The 21,671-nt window shown below is 39.0% G+C and overlaps 1 protein-coding gene across 4 annotated transcripts in view; it reads right to left on the reverse strand.

The window, feature by feature from the left end:
• TFDP2 (transcription factor Dp-2) overlaps window positions 1-21,671 on the reverse strand; it is a 1,395,463-nt gene that overhangs the window by 1,367,344 nt on the left and 6,448 nt on the right. The window contains exon 1 of one of the 4 annotated variants that reach the window (XM_044071067.1): window positions 6,135-6,156. The exons of 2 other annotated variants lie outside the window; for them this stretch is intronic. The gene's annotated coding sequence lies outside the window, so the exon portion shown is untranslated. Of the gene's footprint in view, window positions 1-5,923; window positions 6,059-6,134; window positions 6,157-21,671 lie in introns of those variants that run through there. One more of the 4 variants, XM_044071066.1, reaches the window with a different exon arrangement.

The raw sequence follows: 21,671 nt of genomic DNA on the forward strand, positions 1-21,671 counted from the left end.
GCCCAGCAATCAAGGAGCCTCAATCCTCACCACTAACACCTGGGAGGTCATCTCCGCTAAGAGGAAAGGATAATTAATACACACAGTAAAGTACAATTTCCCTTAAGTGCACACAGAGATCATAGTCAGTCTGGGTCTGGTTGCTTCTTTGCTTACCAGGTCCCCAATAAGACTCCGCACTGGCACAGCTATAGGGTCCAGGTCTCAGCCTAACTGGGCAAGCTAAAACCTCCAGTACCCTCTCTGCCCAACCAGTGCTTCGTGTCTCTGCCCAAGTAGCTGATCCACACACACACACACACACACACACACACACACACACACACACACACACACACACACACACACAATTTGAGAAGAGGTTATACAACCACACACACTTTCCTGGGAAAAGGCTGGCACATGTTCTCCAGCTGTGCCCCTATTACCCAGACCATACGGTAGTAATTCCTGCCACCACCCAGTTAATTATCAGCTACTAAAAGGCCCTTAAAAGGGTGTCCAATTATTACTGTGCAATATTATAATCCAATGGTAGTATGACTAATCAGTCTCCAGGCTTATTGGAAGGGCTTATTACAATAAACTCTATAAATATATAATGTACTCTAAACCATACTTTATCTCTACATAAACCCGCCACAGGTAGAAAATTTAAAAAAATATTTAATAATAAATAATTAAAACACAAGACAAAACTACTACACCACATAGATATCCAAGAGTTCAGAGATCACACAGAAACTTAAAATAATACAGTAGTACAAGTCTGATTTCAAATAAAAATACCTAATTAAATCTTTACTAGCTTTAACTATTCCTGTAAGAAATCACAGTGCTTAAACTTACATAGAGTGCTGAGTTAGATATCCATGATCAAAATGCTCCCAGTCTCTCACTGAACAATAGTTTTTAAACACTAACCAACAGCTCTGCTGAGGCCCTCCCAAATTACATCATTTTGACACTTAGGTTTTCCCAGTATTCATATTGCATCATCTTGACACCTGGTCTGAGTTCTCAGGCCACAAACTGCATTATTTAGCAATCTAACACCTGCTCATAAACTTACAGCAATAAAAATACATATCACATGTATACTCTAGCAGAAACCAGAGCAGTAAAGCACCATCCACATGTAAATTCTGGTCATAAACTTTAGCCTTAAAACAATGGGCATGAAACCTTCATCCAGACACACTAGAACCGACTTGTAAAACATTAGAGAGATTCATAAGATCTTTTCAACTTTAAAAGACACATTCGAAATACTTGTCTTGGTTTTCCTTACAGCAGATGGCAATGTTGCAACAATCTTGAAGTTCACATTTTACAGTGTTTTCTTACATTTAAAAACACAAGCCTGTACTTTACATTTATTTATACAGCTGATAGAATTATGTATCAAATTATATTTGACTAGGCTGGCAGCCTTTGTCTGTCTTTGTCCAATCTTCACACAGAGTCCTTGTAATCACAACTACACAGGTAAAAGCTGCACTCTCTAAAGCCAAAAACACAGTATCCATAGGACCGGACAACATCCCAGGCTGTATTTTACACAAACTTCAGAACAAACTGGCTCCCCACCTAAGCACCATGTTCAATCATAGCCTCACGTCAGGCTTTGTGCCCACTGAATAGCGCACAACAGTTATCCCACTCCACAAAGTGGAGCCACCACTGATCCCGGGAACTATTGCCCTATTAGCCTGACGAGCCTAGTCTGTAAGGCCATGGTACGTATCATCATGGAACTCATAAACAAAGACATTGATAACCTCCAAACTCTGGACCCCACCCAGTTCGGGTTTGTGAAAGGCAGAATATGCCTCCTGAACCTGATCAACTTTTTTGAGGCTGTCATCAAAGCCGTAGGCGAGGGTAAGGTGGTTCACCTCTCCAAGGCTTTCGACACCATCCCCCATTCTAGAATTACAACTAAACTCACTAAACTAGGTAACAAGGTGGGTTGCCAACTGGCTCACTGAGAGAGACCACACTGTAAAAGTTGCAGACTCCAAATCTGACCTCAAACCAGTGACAAGTGAAGTATCACAGGGTTCAGTCCTGTCTCCTGTTTGGTATCTACTTCTCTGAAGTACAGGCTAACACAGAAGGCCTATGGCTCCTGCAAACTAGGAGCCATAGTAGCGTCCCCAAATGATGTGGACATCCTACAGAAGGGCCTCACTGAGACAAATGCCTGGTGTTTGAGCCATGGCCTCAAGCTCAATGCCAAAAAGTGCACTGTCATCCCCTTTGGTAAAAACTCTGTACCCATGAACTACCACATAGGCAGCAGTCTACTTAACGCCGAATGTGTGATAAGAGACCTTGGGACCCAAGTGGACAGTAGTCTCTCCTTTGATAATCACATCGCCACAGTAGTCAGGAAATCTTTCTACGTGGCAACACCTCATCACAAAAGGGTTCGCATCCAGGAAAAAAAAAAAAAAAGAGGTCATTGTTCCCCTCTACTCGACACTCAGACCCATTATAGAGTACAACGCCCCATTTTGGAATGTACCTCACAAGACATCTGCAGCAGCTGGAAAGGCAACAGAAGTACCTCACAATGAGGATTACTGGCCTCAAACAGATGCCCTACACTGACCCTCTCAAAAAACACCAGCTTTACTCCATAGCATATCACCTACTCCGAGGTGATCTCTGCCTAACATATAAGGCTATGTCAAAACCAGAGCTGTTGGACATGCTACACCTAAAGAAATCCCAATCCCTCCGAGCTACAAGCTCTAGGGACCTAAACCTTGTCATCACAATAAACAGGACATGCTGGAGGGATAGATTCCTGTCTCAGAGACTTGCCATACTCTGGAACAAGCTACCCATCTATGTCAAGCAAAGTTCCTCATTAGCACTCTTCAAGAAAAATCCTGATGAGTGGATGGGAAATAGGAAATACACCCCGGGGATCACGTCTATGGCTCTGCTCGACAGGGGCACAGGAAAATAACTTTCTTGGGTGTCGTAAGCCAGGGAACCTTGTTGGCAAGGCTTACTTAGGCCCTTGGGCCGATAGCCTAGTACCTACCTATGAACCTATGTTTGAGTTTTAGATTTCATATTCTTCAGAAAATGCACACTAATGCAAAGCCTGCAAGTCTGTAAAAGCAATATTTAAAATGCGTTTCCGATTTTAGACCTCTAACCACATTATTTTGTCTTTGTCCAAAATTGTTGGGCCAGGAGGCAGATTATGGACTTAAGGAAAATGTTTTATAGACAACATTATAGAGATGAAGGAAAAGACAATGTGGTGAGAAGGCTCTAAAGAAAGATCTAGTGAGGGAAAGGGTTTGGGTGGTCTAGTGGTTAGGATTTGGTGCTCTCACTGCCATGGACCAGATCTGATCCCTGTTCAGGAAAGCTTCAAAGTTGGGTGTTAAAACACCGAGAAGGGGCAGAAGGAAAAGCGTACAGATTTTGTTTAGATTGGAGATGGCAGTTTCTTTGGGTCAATAAATATGAGTGAAGCACATCAAATTTGAAGAACAAGGAAGCTAACACTGGGTGACACAACTATGCAGGATAAACAGAAAAATTTTATGTTCTAGTCTGAACGTCTGAAAGGAGTCTGACTTCATACTTGTATTGAGGAATTAATTTTTAATGGGATATTACATTGTTTTAAAGTTTTCCTAATAATGTCACTGGTTCACATCTGTGTGAACACACATTTGTTCAATGAAATGTACTTTGAAAAACAGCAAGTCTACATAAATGGAATTTGGCAAAGGTTCACTTGTGTGGTCCTTGTGAAGCCATGCTGTAGTTTTTATTTTACTGTGCTTGATGATCAAACACACACAATTAACTAAAACCAAAATGTCTAATCCTTAGGGAAGTCATACGCTCGAAACAACAACACTTAACATTGAAGTTGACTGGAGAAAAAACACTAACCGTCCTGTTTCAACATTACAAGACACACATTACATCATGATGTGTTAAATCAAAAATTTCCAACAGCTTTACATCTTTTCTCAGCAATTAAGAAAGCAACACCATTCTAGAATTCCTATTGTCTGATGCTGCTAACCCCATATTTTGCCACCAAAAAAAAATACTTTGGAGCAAAGATCACAGAAACCAAATACAGAACTGCACATACATTTAAAGTTATTTTGGATAAACAGATGCATAATCATCATCCAGACTGGATCATGAAGTATTACATGAAACTTAAGCATATGGTTATCACACTCAACAACATGCTTCTAAAAAGGACAGTACAGTACAAACCCTCAACACTGTTAGACAACGTATACGCCTTATAGGCTGTGCCCTTCTCTTCCCTTAGATGCACTTAAGTTTTTCAATTATTTTGTGCACACCCATGCAAGTCTCTATAGCTCTGCCTGACAGGGGAAAAAGTGCCTACCAAAGTTTGGTCTTTCTTTACCACATCTGCTACTCCTTCCCATTATTTCCAACTCATCTTCCAGCTTTCTCACAGCTTTCGCTCATCAAAAAAACTGAAGGCACTTTACATTTACAAACCACACTACATATGTTAAGCAAATACAGTTTTGATAAGAGAAGGCTTATGAAACACTGAAAACAAGCCCACGCTGGAAAAAGTATCCGGCTAAAACATTCTCTTCCCTCTTCCGTGAGTCAGTTTCCACCCCTCACGTTCCCAATACCCATCTGCCCCCAGACAGAGAGAGAGGTTACACACCTTTATATATATAATTTATACACGTTAAGGGCCAATCACACAGAAAAATTCACTTCTCCCCAAAGTGATAAATAAACAACAGCAGTGTTAGACCACCATCACAGCCACAATCGGACAGCAGACTCTTGTTCCCTTTCCTACTAGAAATGGTGACATATGCAAAGCATTCTTTTTGATAGCCACTTCTCATGCGTGTACCTTTTTCTTAGCAGAGGACATAAATTAACAAACATACACATACACACACCTGAAGTTGACAGCGCATTCGAGAGCTAATTCCATCATAAATCAGCTGGCACTAGGGTAGCAGATTGCTTTGCATGGGTAGTAAGCATGTGCTGACATTGAGTCCTGCAGCCATCTTCTAAAACTTCTAACAAAAAGAGGATGCTTATCGATAATTCTGTAAACATACCTGCTGGATGAATCCTCCTGAAACTAGATGTATATAACTGGTTAGGCAAAACCAAACGGGAAAATAGTTACTGGGGCTGCTCAGTACATGCCAGATTGCACAGAACTAAGTAAAACCCTCAAGTTAAGGACTACAGTTAAATCAGTGATATTCCTAACCATTGTGGAAAATATCAATCAGTAGTGGGAAATGCAATCTCAAGTCAGTGGGGAAGGTACACAAGATGCAGAAATCAGGAGTAATCTAGCGGCTACCTGCTGGCTCAAGAGGATAAGGAATGTGATGGACCTGGCTTTTCAGGGTCAGTGACAGTGTGTGTAAAAAGTATCAGTGATTTTTTTTACCTGGACAAAGACAGAGACACAGTAATGTTGGGCATATATCAAGTGTAGTCTAGTTTGCACCTGCCAACTCAACTGGATGGGAAATGTTACTGGTGCACCAATGAATGCCACTCATTTAGAATAGAAAATTCCATAGAAAGAAAAGAAGACCGCTGTAAACAAACCATCTTGTAAACCCTTTTAGCACTTAGCCTTTTACAATTCTGCTTAGCTGAGCAAGGGCTGTGAAACCTGCAAAAAGAATGAAACTTAGAAAAACACATTCTGCAGTGCAGTCTATTGCATGTCTCATTGTGTTAACAACAAGGAAACGTCAACTGCAGGGTGCAAGCAGCTATGTTGATTGAAATTTTAAAAATGTAATTTTATTTTAACTATTTAACTGCTCCTTTTAACAAGATAATCCTGCAGTGTTGTTCTACTTAGCCCTGTATCATGCCATCCCACAACCCTTACCTGTACCCCTCTGGGTCCTTTCCAGCCTTAAGCTAATGCAAAGAACTAACCCATTACGACATCAGGCAGAGCACAACAAAGTTCATCATGGCAGTGACCTTTTCATCTCTTTCAGTCTATGGCATCGAGTGGTTGCCTGGCAGCGGATATCAGTACATGAAAGAGGTTAAGTGTATGCAAAAAGCTTGTCTCATCACATTGCGTCACCTACATTTAAAAGCAGACACAGATTTTTCGTTAATCCAAACTTTAGTAAGCACTCCAGGTGTTCAACCTACTATGTGATTAGATGACATTACAAGACTGCAACAAGTAAAACTATGAACGGCACTTTGGGAGTATCAGGTGTTTACAGACCAGACTATGAGAATGGGAGGGGTAACTTTATCGGAAGATCGATGATTCAACCCAGAGGAATGTGAAGCTGAACAATGGCTGAGACTGACTGCAAACAGCTGTGGTTAGCACCCATCTGTCTCAGCATCAACATATTCAGGACAATACAGAAAAGGTTACTGCAGCCTTGCACATTACCTAGTGACCCTAAGCAAGAGACTTTCATATTCCAGTGGGTAAGCAGATAAACAGTAGTTTCTCAACTGTTAGCAGCATGACAGGAGGAGATAGAATATTTTTGTCAGTTTTCATTCAAATCACCCACACAGTGATTCTGGTCTGACAAGATTCCAAAGTATTTTCAGACGTTTTCACATTTCTAGTAACTTTAGTTGTATTCTTCCTACATTTTTCCTGTGGCTGAGGTGCCGAAAATCTTTCACTTTGACTTGGTAAGCAGTAAAAATTGAAAGAATCACTGCTACATGTGGCCCAACTCTGTTTTTGTCCAAATAGTTTAACTACATAGCTCTCTACCCTGTAGATACTAGTAACACTGTATGCCTGACAAAACAAATGTTTTCTTCATGAGACTTAATGTAAACCTTTAAGAAGGTGTGCTGGTAATATTACTCAAGGCTTATCCAAAAGGTATATACTTACAAAGGCAAAGCAAGCCCCCCCAAGTAGAGCTTCATGTCCGGCCTTCCAATAGTCCTGACACTACTTCTAATAGTTAGCTTCCCATAGTATTTATCACCAAAGAAATTCTCCAAAGCCTGGTCTCATTCCTTCAATTTTTGGGTTAGCAGATACTATCCAATATTTATCTCACTGGGCCTACTGCAAACATATGTAGATAACATGCAAAACAGGGATGTTTCCTCTTTATTCTTATCAGCCATCTGCAGTGATAACAGTACATTAGGACTATGCCATTACAATCTAACTGTACAACAGCGGTCCTGAAACAGCATTTAGTGATCCATCACAAAAAAAAAAAAACAATGAGGCTACTAACTTATTAACTGATCGGAATGTCCAGTACAACCACTGTACCGCAGTTCACTTTATTTTAGTAGAAGGGGAAACAAATTTATTTATTTATTTTACATTTGTTAACCGGGTTAGCTCGTTTTCAGTGGAGACCCGAGGAGAAAAGCTCCGCAATCAGTATTAACATTTTATATATAAAGTCAGCAAGAAAATTGCATTAACAGCTAAAACAATTAGAGAAATAACATTTTACAATAAAGTTTTACAGAAAACAGTTGGGTACAAATGTTAGAGATCAAACTGCAAAAAGCATTAACAACAAATCATACAAAAAAGCAGTAGAGTACAATGTCAGAATTTTTACAACAAAAACTTAGGTACAATGTCAATGTAGGGAAAACCATGTTCATTATTTCTAAGTAGTTATATACAGTATAGGTACAGATGGAGTAGTAAGGTAATGTAGAGGTTAAATAATGAGACAGAGAGGTAGATGGATATTAAGACAGACAGTGGAAGACACAAAAGGGATGAGAGACAAGCTAGGGTTAGGTAGTTTCAGGGAGGATGACTACAACGGCAGGACCATTTATCTATTAGATATTCCCGAGTGTCTAGTTTGAAATGTTTTGTTTGGTTAAGGGACCTAATTTCTAGGGGTAGTTGGTTCCAAGTTGCAGCAGGGTTATAGTTATAAAGTAAACACCCTGATTTGATTTTGGGTTTGTAGGTCTGTAGGAAGTCTTGGTCTGAGCTACGTAATGTCCTGGTTGGGGAATACTTGGTTATAATTGATTGAAGGCTAGGGCAGAAAGATGGTAGATAGAGGATGGAGTCGATACTTAACACTTGCTGTAGTAGCAGCAAATGAGGGAATTCTAGCCATTGCAACTTTTTAAGAGATAGGCAATGGTGTGATTTGTAGGTTTGGTTTGCAGAAAATCTGGCAACTTTATTGTACGCAGTTTCAAGTCTGGTTATGAGTGTGATGTTAAGATTTGTGTACAACTGAGAGCTATAAAGGAGGGTGGAAAGAAGAAATGCATGGGAGAGAGTTATTCTGGCTGAGTTGGTTAAATGTCTTTTGTTTCGGTAAAGGAGTCCGAGTTTCTGGTGAGTCTTTTTGATAGAGGTGGTGATTTGCAGACCAAATTTAAGCTGATCATCTATTATGACTCCTAGCAGTTTAGTGCTAGGATCAGAGGTAATGGCAGTGTTATTGCTAGATAGGATGGAAAATGTTGTTTTGAGATTGATGAGGTTTTTTGGGAGGAAGAGTAGGAGCTTAGTTTTTTTAGGGTTGAGAATTAATTTGTTGTCACAAAGCCATGACTCTATGGTGTTGAATGATGCTTGGGTAGTAGAGTGGATGTCAGATGGATTGTCAGCAATGGTGATGACTGTAGAATTATCAGCATATTGTACAAGTGTGGAGTTGGGACAAGAAGTGTAAAGTAGGTTGGTGAAAATATTGAAGAGCAGTGGCCCCAGTTGATCAAGATGGATACTGGATAGGCTAGGGTTTCAGCAGCTATATGTAGGAAGTAAGAGGGTAGGTTATCAGCTGAGGGGGAGCAGGGTTTGAGTTTAGAGAGTAGACATTTAATATATTTAGTTGAAACAGATGTAAGAGAGAAAGAGTTAGAAGGAGAAGTACGGGAAGATGAGAAAAGTGGGGTTTTTAGTATTTTTACTAGATGGGATGTCATTAATTATGGTAGTTACTGAATTAATAAAATGATTGTTAAATTCAGTGGCAGTTTGTTAAATTCAGTGGCAGTTTCTTCAAAAGTTTTATTTGGGCATGGGTTGGGAGGGGAAGGGTTTCCTGGATGCAGTATATGATTGATTGAGTTCCAGAATTTTTTAGGGTCAAATTTTAGGGTAGTGGGAGGGTTTGCATAGAAGCTGATCCTGTCTTTGTTGATATTTTTTTTTATTTGATTTCTAAGTTCTTTGTAAGTCTGTAGGAGAGAAGGGGGGTCTTTGTTTTGGTCCATAACTTCCATATCTTGTCATGTCTTTTCATTAAGGCTCTAGTATGTTTGGTCAGCCAAGGAGCAGTGTTTGCTTTGATTCTGATAGTACGGAGGGGAGCTAGGGAGTTGATGATGTTTAGAAAAGTAGAGCTGAAAGAGTGGACAGCCTCATCGAAGGGGTGTAGTGAGATGGGACCAGTTAATATTAGAGAGTTGGTCTACGAAAGAGTCTGGACTAAAGGATGAGGTTTTGCAGGAGGTGATAAACCTGAAAGGTCTGGTGAAATGGGTAGTGCGTCTATTTACTACGATAGGACAGTGGTCACTAAGGGTATTTGGTACAATGTGAGGGATGTGGTAATTTTGGGGATGAGACACCAAAATCCAGTCCAGGAGAGACTGCGGCAGGTGTGACTTCCTAATATGGGTAGGGGAAGTGATTAGTTGCTTAAATCCATGTAGCTTGATACAATAGGTAGTTTGAGGAGTATGAATTGTAAGCCAATCTATGTTTACGTCCCCTAGAATGATGGTTTCATTAAGGATGGTCTGTGAGAGGTGGTGTAGGATGTGTGCTGACCTCCCCACAGCATAGAAATCACTTTTTTCTTCTTTTTCCTGAGACTTAGCCTTACACTTCAGCTTTTTCAAGACGGCATGGTTTTCTAGATGCTGTGAGGTACACAGCTTTCTTTCTTTTTGTAAATGAACTTTTTCATCCAATGATGGCCTTGATAAAAATTCAATGAAGGGAAAAAAAATCAGTGTTACTGTTTAATTTTATTTTTCCTTGCATCTTTTCAACATATCCTAACTGGACAACACTGCACTGTAACAATTGTGTAGGAGATAACAGAATTAAGCCAGGATTTACAGATAGAGGAGTTATTATAGATGCTATGAGCTACATCTTAGAGCATGTGATGGCATGAAAAAAATTAAGTGTAAAGAAAGAAATTCCAAGGCTCAATGCTCAAAGCTGGTTAACAGTACCTCACACTAAACTGAAAAGCTAATGGCTCATGATGATACATAAGCCCTCCTTAGGAATAGTGCCTGCCTCCCTAACTCTTGGACAGTCACTTTCTGTGTATTTCTCTGGTATTAGACTGGGATGAAGACAAAGGCATAAATGGCCACAGTCATTTATTTTAAGTGACTGCTGTCATACATATACACAGCATGTCTCCTCACCCTTGCTTCCAAAATGCAGCCACCTTCTATACACCCCTCTGATGTCAAGACTGGAACAAAACTGAAAGTAGAAGCAGAACACAGTAACATATTTCATATTGCTGTTAGACATATATACACAGTATGCCTCCTTATTTCTACCCCCAAAACATAATCACCTGTATAAGGAAAATGAAAGAAGAATATCAAATTAATGTATTACAACCTGTTACTCCTACAGAGTACACAGTCCATGCACACACTATTTTGTCCTCCTTTGCAAGAACCACACTCACACTGCCTCCTGTCCTACCAACCTATGAACCTGTATAGCAAACCTCTGTGCAAACCTACATGGTTTGTGAGAAACATCAAAGAGATAATGACTACCAAATAAACAAAAGCAACATTCTGTGAACACGTTAGAGCAAGTCCAGAATTTAGAGTGGGTGGGGGTTGAAGGTAAGGGCCATCATTAAACCCATGCCAAAACCCATTTATACAATCTGGGGTGTGGGGGCTGCCAGGCCTCCAAACGCTCTAAAAGACTGGATGCTCTCCAATGCAGTCTATGCCTTATTTTTGAAAGATAATGATAAATTAAACATCATTTTACTGCTTTCCAAAAGGTTATGTACATGCCATTACCTTCTGTGTCTACAGATAAAAATCAGTGATACTGTTTACACACACACACACAAAAAACTGACAACCTAGGTCTATCAAAGGGTACACAAATGCTCACATGCATGCACACAGACAAGCCCACCTTCAGGGAAACTGGACGAACACCAATTCTTCTACAGTGTGTCTTCTGGGCACTGGAGGAAACCAAAGCACAAGGGTAAATAGAAAAGACACAGGGAGGGCATGCAGACTGCACAAAGAAAAAGCCACAGCCAAGAATTCAACCTGAACAAAGCACTGTGAAACATCAATGCTTTTCATTGCTCCACTGTGCCAATGAGCAGTTGCTTTCACACACATACTGCTCCTAACAAACTACCGACGACAGCGACCTATAAAGTGTGACGCTGACGCTCATGATGGCAACATAAGTGCTACTAATCAGCTCTTGTTATGCCGGACACTAGTGTCTGCAGCAGTAGAAGGATTGTTTTTTTGTTATACTGTATGGTAAAACCTTTTTGTTATCTTGAATGTTGGAGAAATCTGCTTGCTATTTTTGCTCAAAGTATTTTACAAGCACAATGCAACATAAAGGTACAACTATATGTTTTTAAATAGTGTTAGGACATTTTTATACTGACGCACAAATGTCTTCATACATTACATTTTCTCACTTCTGTTGCACTGCTTAACCCTTGATTTGTTAGACGGCATTATACTAACGCTTCATCAAATCCATAATCCTTAAGCATGACAAATCAGTAACTGTGTGCAAGACTAACAATATTTTATATCACTGCTGCAGTTACAGAAAATATCACTTAAGAGTGGATCACTATTCAAAACATGTGGTCAGCTACTTGGGTTGTCATCCTTTTAGATGCCCAAAGTGTGATTTGCTTACTGAAAATTAAGATTATGCAGGGCAAACACCACCATCACAAGTATGATCCTCTAATTACTAAGACAAAGTCTCTGCGATATGCAGTGCTGATTGTTTACCCTACTTTACAACAGGACTTAAATGTACTGTCAATGCTTTCTGTGATATTTGGAAAAAAAAATTAGAAAATACCTTTTTCTTGTAAAATATTCAAAATGCTTGCCATTTTCATGTCCTCTGCAGGAAGACTTGTCCAAATCAATACAGTTATGCAGAAAGAAAGACCATGGTAACGCTATCAACAAGGGTGCACCAATAGGTTTTTTTCCTTCTTCTTTGAAATAAAGGCAATTGGAAACCGTTTTACAACACTCCTTTCTATTTTTAATAGCAGTTGCTGAGCTGCTGGTATCAGTGGGCTAACTGCCAGTGTAAGACTGTGGGCATTACCTGACAGGGAGAACTATACATTTCCCTTGTCTGTGCTGTGTCATGTAGGCATAGACAAATTCATCTTCCAAAGTATGTGGGATGTTAAACTTTAAAAAGGTGGGTTTGGCTTTCCCCTTTCTTTTATTCCAAGACAAGAAATTGAAAGTTGCATAATACGCAAGCAGTTTTCTGGTACACAAGCAATACTGGAACAATTTTCTAGAGAGAAAAGCTTTCTCAAGATGGAGTTAAACTGTAGGAGAGGGTGGACTTTTCCTTTAAGTACACTGAAACCTATCCCCACACACAAATATAACGGTAATCTAAGAAATTATGTCTAACTTTTTACATTTAAAACGTACTGAAAACTTAGCTTACACATGTACACACAAGCCATAGCAATACTAGTTTTAAAGTGATTTCAGCAAATACAATACACTATGTGACACTACTACTGCCACACCACATCAGTGACTGCTGCTTAATAGTAATCAAACAGCAGCACTGGTAAATCACTTTATTCACTGAGGGCAATGTGCTCATCAATTACATATACTTTACTGTGTACACCTCAGATGTTTGATGGTAATGGTGGTGAAATACAAGAGTCACAGTTAATTCAAGTTTATTTCACTCAAACACCTAATAAACACAAAGTATTCCATCTTACTTCACAACAGCATACACGTCTTGCAAAGCCAGACTGGTGAATGTTTAGACTGAGCAAATGTCAAGTTGGTCAGTTACTTTCATCAACAGAGCCTCCACCCAACCCAGCAGTTCACAGCCACTTCTATGTATACTTCAAATGTTGAATTGTGATAAAACTGATGTCTAGGTAAAGAATTTCAGCTAAGTTAAAAACAAACAGCAGCCACACATTTATATATTACAAGTTGTTTCACACAAATCATCATTTCTCCTGGAAAACCAGACTAATGGGCAAACAGTAGACAGCTCCAGAAAATCACAGATATCTGACTCTCATAAAAAGGAAGACAAAGTTTGTTTGTGTGTCTCTTTTGGCTTTTCCCGGTTAGGGGTCGCCACAGCGGAACTCCAGTCCGCTAATGATTGGCAGTAGATTTTTACGTGCTGGCTTGCCGGGCCTAATGCACAACCTTCAACGAAGGAATGCCCATTCATGCATGTCGACACACAGAAGACATTCTGAGAATCGAACGGGCAACGTCTAACTGTGAGGCGACAATGCTACCACAGCACCACCACCGCAGAGTATAAAAAGGAAGACAAAGTAATGCATTCAAATAACTGCCAAACCAATTTTTTTCTTTCTCCCAAAATGAAACACTTATTTTTTACAATGCAAAGCGGATGGGGAAAATGTGAAACACTATCATCATCAGCTTTACCTGGGAAGTTTATAGTATGATTAATCACTTTCTTCCTGCATTAAAAAGCTTCTATTTATAATTAATATGACTCAGTATTATTTACCATTGATATTTGTAAAGAAAAGTTCTTAACAACGAATTTGCGTGAACCCCCTTTCTATGAGGAACAGCATGGAGCATGCACTTTTTAGGACTCAAAATGAGGAGCATTCCTCAATACATCTCAAGTTCTTCTCAGGGGACAAAGTCTCCAAATCAGGGAAAAATTTTAAATATTACTCTAATCTCCACAATGTTTAAAAACAGTTCCATCCCCAACTCTGAAGAAACAAAAAGTAGTGTGTATTCTTCTAGCAACCAATGTCCACTCATTTATCTGGTGCGCTGAGAGCACTCAATGTTAAAATGGCATTTTTAACAGTATGGAGTGTTGTCTTTTTAACTGTAATTATAAAGAGTGGAATACTGCACATAAATTTGTGCATCCATTTATATAAAATCTAGGGATGTGTGATTTTTTATTGAGTACTAATTATCTGAGACTCTTGTTAACAAATGACATGAATCTATGTTAGAGGAGTAATTCTGCTTTAGTTGTTTGAGTTTGCAGAACTTCTTTTGAGCAATGAAGGTTTTCCCTTACACCCATTTTAGTGATACTGGAGTTTGTGTGTATGTATGTATGTAAGTGCAATTGTGTGACATATCAATGTAACACACGTGTGAGTGTGAGAGCATAGCCCTGCCCCTACAACATGAAGACATGTGCCCTGTGACAGTCTGGTTATATATAACATGTGTCCTGCGACTTATTTCTAATACCTACGGTTGGTTTCTGCCTCGAGCCAATTTCCACCTTGATCCTAAACCAGATGAAAATGATCATAGAAAATGGATGCAAGGATTTTGGACACATGGTTACCAACTGACAAGGCTAATGAAAATGTCAACTCTGGGAAATCACAGCTTTTACAAGCAACAAAAATGAAATGTCTTCATGTTGTAGGGGCAGGGCTATGCTCTCACACATACATGATACATACGTATGTCACACACACACAAACTCCAGCATCACTCAAATGGGCGTAAGGGAAAGCCTTCATTGCCCAAAGAAGTTCTGCAAACTCAAACTAAAGCAGAATTACTCATCCAGCATGGATTCATGTCATTCGTTAAGAGAGTCTCAGATAATTAGGACTCGATAAAAATCATGCATCCCTAGATTGTATATAAATGGATGCACAAATGTATGTACAATATTCCACTCATAATTAACAGTTAAAAAGACAACACTCCATACTATTAAAATGCCATTTTAACATTATCCAAGTGATCAACAGAAATATGTTAATGCTTTGACAATGCAAGCAAAATTTCCATCCTTATCCATTGCATCTGTTATACAAGGCTAAATAGCAAATGCAGTGATTTTATCACTATTAGCAAAGCTCCTTCTTAAGCCCACTCCCCCCTTTTCCTTTAAGTCATGTTATACATTCCATCTTATTTTGCAAATCCTCTTTTTATGTAAGCTAAATAAATTCTGGACAACTCTGATGGCTCTCAGTGCTTTCTGTCATACACACACTCTTCTGCTCTCTGATTCACTGACAGCAATCAGCTTCATCCTTCCTCGCTCAGATCCCTCTGTTACAGTCATCCTCATTTACATGCATCTTTTAAATAGCCTGCTTTCACACAACATGTCTTTACTCAGTCTGGAATGCGCATTCCACATCCACTTTCACTCAGACCCAAGCTAAAAACTTGTCTAACTGATCTGGATCATAACACAGGAATCAAACTATGCAAATATGTACACACAAAACAGTACTTGAGGCAGACAAGGCAGGTCTGTTGGCTGAGGGAGCCAGATATGAAACACACTGAATTAGAAAACTGATGCCTAAATATGAAAATGAAGTAGGATAAATGGCCTATTGAAATATATGTTCACTCAATGCAAACAAACATCTGTTTGTGGAGAGAAGTACTAACATGAAATACAAACACGCAGTTATCTGTGGAGAAGGCCTACTGAAATTTGCACATACAACACAAACATGCACATTTCTGCAATATGACCGACGGAAGGGTAATTGTGTGTGCAGCAAAACAAAACTCTGTAAGGAGTCATACTAAAGTATGTGCATGTGCAAGATAAATCCCTGCATATCAAACCTGCTAAAGTGTGTGTGTGTGTGTGTGTGTGTGTGTGTGTGTGTGTGTGTGTGTGTGTATATACACACACTATAAATCTGCGCAAGGGGTAGGCCTGGGATACAAATATGGGAAATGTGAGATGCACCATTCATAGTGCCCATCAATGGGGAAAACAAGTCTCTTGATGCCTTGACATTTCCAAAACGCAACTTATATCCCTCTCCTAAAAATGCATGTGATGTACAAGTTTTACCTCTAGTTTGTACAGCCACACTAGAACTGACTGCACTCAGTCTGCAATAGCAAACTGATCTCTGTACTTTCAGTTTTGAATGATGTTTACCCAATAATCCTTAGCATCACATAGATTTATAAGGTGCACTGCTGAACGTTCTCTCAAAGCAGGGCTCTCCAAACGTTTTAAATAAATGATCACTTTAATATAATCGGGTTTGCCAACCGCAACCAGACATATTAAAGGCCAGTCAACAGCGGCAGTTCCACACTCCTTTTCCTGTTGGAGCACAGCAGCTAGCTAGTACATATGAAAAAAATAAAAATGCAACACCATACCAATAAAGTGTAGAATATATGATGCACGTCAACCTACACATAATCCACTATTAAAATGAAAGACCATTTCTCTACAAAAGAAAGAGTGAGTGTTATAACCTTACAAATTATGGCAAATGCTCAACACAGCAAAACTATTAATTTGTCATGCTCACAGGCAACGGTTTGGATGAAGTGCTGGCATGCTACAATGCAACAAGTCAAGGTTGTGGCTACTACTACAAAAATGTGGGAAACGTCATACACAAAGACATTTCTGCCTCAACAGAAAGCAAAATATTATTAAACAAAATTCAGAAACAAAACCTGGACTTTTGTGCTGTACTGCATTTGCCAATGTTCATGATAAAACACATATCTTACACTACAGACACTGGTGAAAAGCAACAGTTTAAATGTCTGTCAACAGTTATTTGAATTAGATGCAAGAATGGTCAGTTAATAGCTCCCAGATTATAATGATAGTTTTGACGCTTCAGGAAGAATGTGAAACATGGTATGTCAACTCAGACTAAAAACTGACAGTCCACATGCAGTTCAGCAAGCTTTTGCTGCTGAGCATTTTTAACTACTGTTAAAGGGGCAAGAGCTGCTCTGAGACCACAAATCGGAGTAATTAAAGCATAAAAGTGAAAATGAAAATTGTTTCCAGAAGCTGTGCAAGACACCTGTGACTCGCTCTACTGCCACTCTATTTACAAAGCAGTTAAAAATGACTTCTTTAAGTCTACCATGACTTGTACAAGGAAGCTTTACGTGGATTCAGAGAAAAAGCCTCCCAAAAATCACTTCACAGCAACAGTTCCATTGAGATACAATAGCCATAACCACTTAAGGATTTAAATACAATAGTCACAGTACAAAGGTAACAGTAAAATAACTAAGATAGTGGCAAACCCCATTAAATTTATTTATTCATACATACCTTTTGTTGACCATGTTAGTCTCATTAGGCCAATAGTCTGTTTTCAGGGGAGACTTGAGGTAGTATTCATACCGACTAAGCAAAATTTGGCCAGGGCACTGGTGAACTTCTACTCTTTTTGTTAAGTGCCATGGGATCTTTTACACCCACCTGAGCTACCACCAACTCAAAAAGATGAGGCCTCGGTTTAACATCTCATCCAAAGGACAGCACCACATATATGCCGCACTGCACTGTCAAGTACTGCAAAGTCAATCCAAGCACCAGGAGTGTGAATAGAACCCACAGACGTCTGCATCAAAAGAGGGTGTGCTACTGACTACTTACTGCAAATAAACATGTTATTTTTTTCAACACCCTTTAAAAAAAAGCAGCACTGAAAGACAAAACCTGTTTTAAGCAAATGCAGCAAAATAAACCACCTAGCACTCTATCCTGGTTTGCTGAAAAACACCAGTACAAATAATCTAGATCTGAATGTTTCAAGAATCAAGAATTCTGCACATTGCCTAAAATATTTGAAGGGGAAGATAAAATTGGGAACCGTTTTTAAACATTACAAGTTTTGCATCAATATGCATTTTTTTAATAAAGTATAGAAATCTAATGACTAGCATTATTACCCAAATATAATAATGAATGAATTACCAGAGAAATTAAAACTGTTAAGAGGGACAGGATACACATTTGAAGCAAAATCAGAAACATTCTGCAAAAATATGGACAGTTGAAAGATAAGAGTAACACTCAAAAGGGAATGCCTGGTCACAACAATTAATCCAAGGATTTAATTTTTAGATGTGTGGGAATTTAAATGATGCAGTTAAGATTTTCTGAATATTATTATAAGTGTCTATAAACAAGTCTCAACAGAAGACTAAGAATTGGTAGTTTTAATGGCTAAGATAATTAAAACTACATATCCTTAAATTCTAACGCCGAGGCTTCTTCATTTTCAGTTTAGTATGGTTTGACATTGCTATAACATTCATCAATAAAAAAACAAAATAATTAATTAAAGAAACTACTGCCATAGTCAACTTTTCGTCTTCAAAACATGGAACACTATACTACCTTTCATAAGGCAGAACAAGTGGACAAAATCTGGAACATTTACGAACAACATATATCCAAGTTCTTCAAACATTAGAAACTCCTGGAGAAAAACAACTCAAGTTGCAAAAGTCCAAAGACCAAGATGGACAAGCCAAGCAATCACCCCCACCCAAAAAAAAAAAAAAAACACAAACACAAAAAAAAATTCCATTCAGCATCAAGCAATCAATACAAGTAAGAGGAAGTATGTAACATCATGAAAACCACACCATATATAAACAAATAAAAGAATTAAAGAAACTACAGCCATAGTCACCTTTTTATTTTAAAAATGCAGAACATCAAACTGACTAGCACAATGTGGAACAGATGGGTAAAACCTGACATTCACCAACTAACCCAACAACAAACCCAATAAAACCTTTGGCAAACTACTCTATAGTTACTCAGTAGCGAATGCATGGAACAAACTGCCACTATTTTTAAGATACGTCACTAACAGACTGTTTCAAAGAAACTTTAAACGACTATCTACTAAACTTTGCACCTGCTCTTGCACAGACCCAATTTAATCTACCCGTTTCCTTTCCTAATCCCCTCCTTCCAAACAATCTGTTTCACTCCATCTCTTATCCTCCATTGCACCCTAAAATTTATTATACTAAAACTATCTTGTCCTGTTGAACTGTTGCATTTTATAACCTACCGCCTGTTTCATAACTGCTAGAAACTGTAGCATTGACTAATTACTGAATGAAACTGTACTGTAATTATTGTTATACTGTATATGTTCACACTTCTCCACTGTGACTATGTTTTAGGATGAAACTGTAATTACTGATAAACTGTTAACACTTAATGTACTATTTACATGAGACTTGTAATTATCTTTTGGAAATTTTCTCCTCAAGTCTCTGCTGAAAATGGGCATCTGCCCAGTCAGGCTAATCCAGTCAACAAATGTCAAATACCACTTTAACGAACTGTTAGCATTCTTACTCTTAATAGTATATAGATGTTCATACACTCCCTTTCTCAACTGCCTATTAGTTTTTCCTACATAAAATGCAGTACGTGCTAAACACTTGGCAAAATATATCACATAAGTGGACCCACAAATTAACATTCTGGGTACCTGCCAAATCTTACTACTTACACCAACCTCAAAATATGGACCCTCAGCTATGTAACTATACAAAATTACAATTCAAACACTTAAATATGTCTCTGGTAGACAATGCGTTAGCAAAACATGCTTTGTTATGTGAAAATCACAAAAAAAATTACTTCACTGTTATTGACCATGTACCATGCGATTTTAATGGGAACAGGGAAGGGGGCTGGATTATAGAGAGTTTAGGTGGCAAGTATTACTTAATGCCTACAACACACCAGGTTATGGTGTTGTGAATTACAAAGTGCAATTGCATAGGAAATCTTATTATGATAAACGTAAATCAAGTTTCTTATATAAAAATATTTTTTACAATAATGCCACTTTTTAGAAACATTTTTTTAGAAATATGTGTTATATGGTTTATACATGAGGAATTAGATGATTGTTGGTGCTTTAGATAAAATGTCTTTTTTACAGATTTCATTTGTTTGTTGATTAGTTTTTTTCGATTGGTGGATTTTTATTGTGTTTGAGTATATCATTTTTTCTTCTTTGTACCATTTATTCTGAGGAAGGCCTCTGTGGAAGGTCGAAAGTGCTTAATCTTTGTGGAATTAAATTTTACTTTGCATGTCTCAGTGGTGTCCCTTGTTTCCATGTTCCATCACAGTGATATTAGTTATTTTTTTTGTACAACTATTCTTGGAGGCTCTTTATTAAATTTATCTCAAAAACTAATGATGCTTGTTTAAAAGCAAAAAGCACAGACAGTACGGGGGAAAATGGTGGAAGTATCTTGATTTATGTTAGCAACAAATACAACCCCAGGTTCATCCACATCCAAGTCTGCATACACAAGGTCTGACCAGCTACAGGTCACTCTCTATGACCAATAGAGCCCATAACTTGTATCTGGACCAAATGGAGCTGCCAAAAAAACTATTGATGGGAGACTTTACCCCTTTAAAGGTACAATGTTCATAGGAGGTTACTAGGCTAGAAACTCTAGAGGCTTTACAAGCCTGGCCATGTTCTTCCCAAATATCCCAATTTGATCATTTTTGGTAGTTCGCAGAACAAATTTATGAACAGAGTGGGTCTGTGTTAAACACCGGCTACCCCTGTCCATGATGGACATGGGTGCCACCCCAAGGGTGAATCTGCGGTCTCCCATCTGATTATCTGGGCTGTGTTTGAATAGGGTCAGTGAGGAGCTCTGTTTTATATTAATAAGAAGTCTACTCCAGAAAAGCAGCGGTCTCTGGGAGACATGTCTGTCTCTCCAGCACGTTCTGTCAATGTCACAAGCTAGGTTGAGATCCCTACAGTGAGTGACTCTTGTGCCATCTGCCATGCAGATGTGCAGCATTTCCATTAGGGCAGGGTTGGAGATTGTCCTATAGGCCAGGTATAAGTCACCTCTCAGCAGCCTACAAGATGAAGACTAAAAAGTGAGAGAGCTTTCAGCTTAGGTCATGGTTTGGAGTCCCTGTATTTTCTTATTGAGAAGCCTCTGAGGTCTCTCCAGCCGCTGCAGGTGTCTGGTGAGGTACATGCAAAATGGTACATTATGTTTTATTAGTGTTCTGATGAGGGTCAAATACAGTCGAGTTATAACATCCCTTGACCTGGATCCTATGCCCTTGCTTAAGAGGTACACTACACAGAAGGCTTTCCTTACTACTGTAGAAACATAATGGTCAAAGTTCAGATTGCTATCAATGTGTGCTCCTAAGTCTCACACCACTGGGTTGGAACTCAGGGGGGTGCTGTCAATATTGCAATTTGCAAGGAATTCCATTTTGTCAAAGGGAATATTAGTTTTAGACCCTGGCTTTAGCATCAATCATTTGTTTGTGTTCGCCCTTCTTTTAGTATGCTGACATTGTTGGGGGACTCAATGACTGCTCCCAGTTTGCAATCATCAGCAAACTTGGTGAGCCAAAGGCCATCTACTTTGGCCTGGACTTCTGAGAAATAGACACCAAACAGTAATGGGCCCAGCACAGACCCCTGTGGTACTCCACTTGTGATGGGTCTACTGGTGGAAGTGGAGTCACCAATTTTGACAGTGTGTGTTCTGTTAGTGAGCCAAGTGGCTACCCATCTAGTAATGCAAGGGTTAATCCC

Source organism: Protopterus annectens, chromosome 5.part0 (genome assembly GCF_019279795.1).
Source record: "Protopterus annectens isolate FY-2018-M chromosome 5.part0, PAN1.0, whole genome shotgun sequence".
NCBI classification, from domain to species: Eukaryota; Metazoa; Chordata; order Ceratodontiformes; family Protopteridae; genus Protopterus; species Protopterus annectens.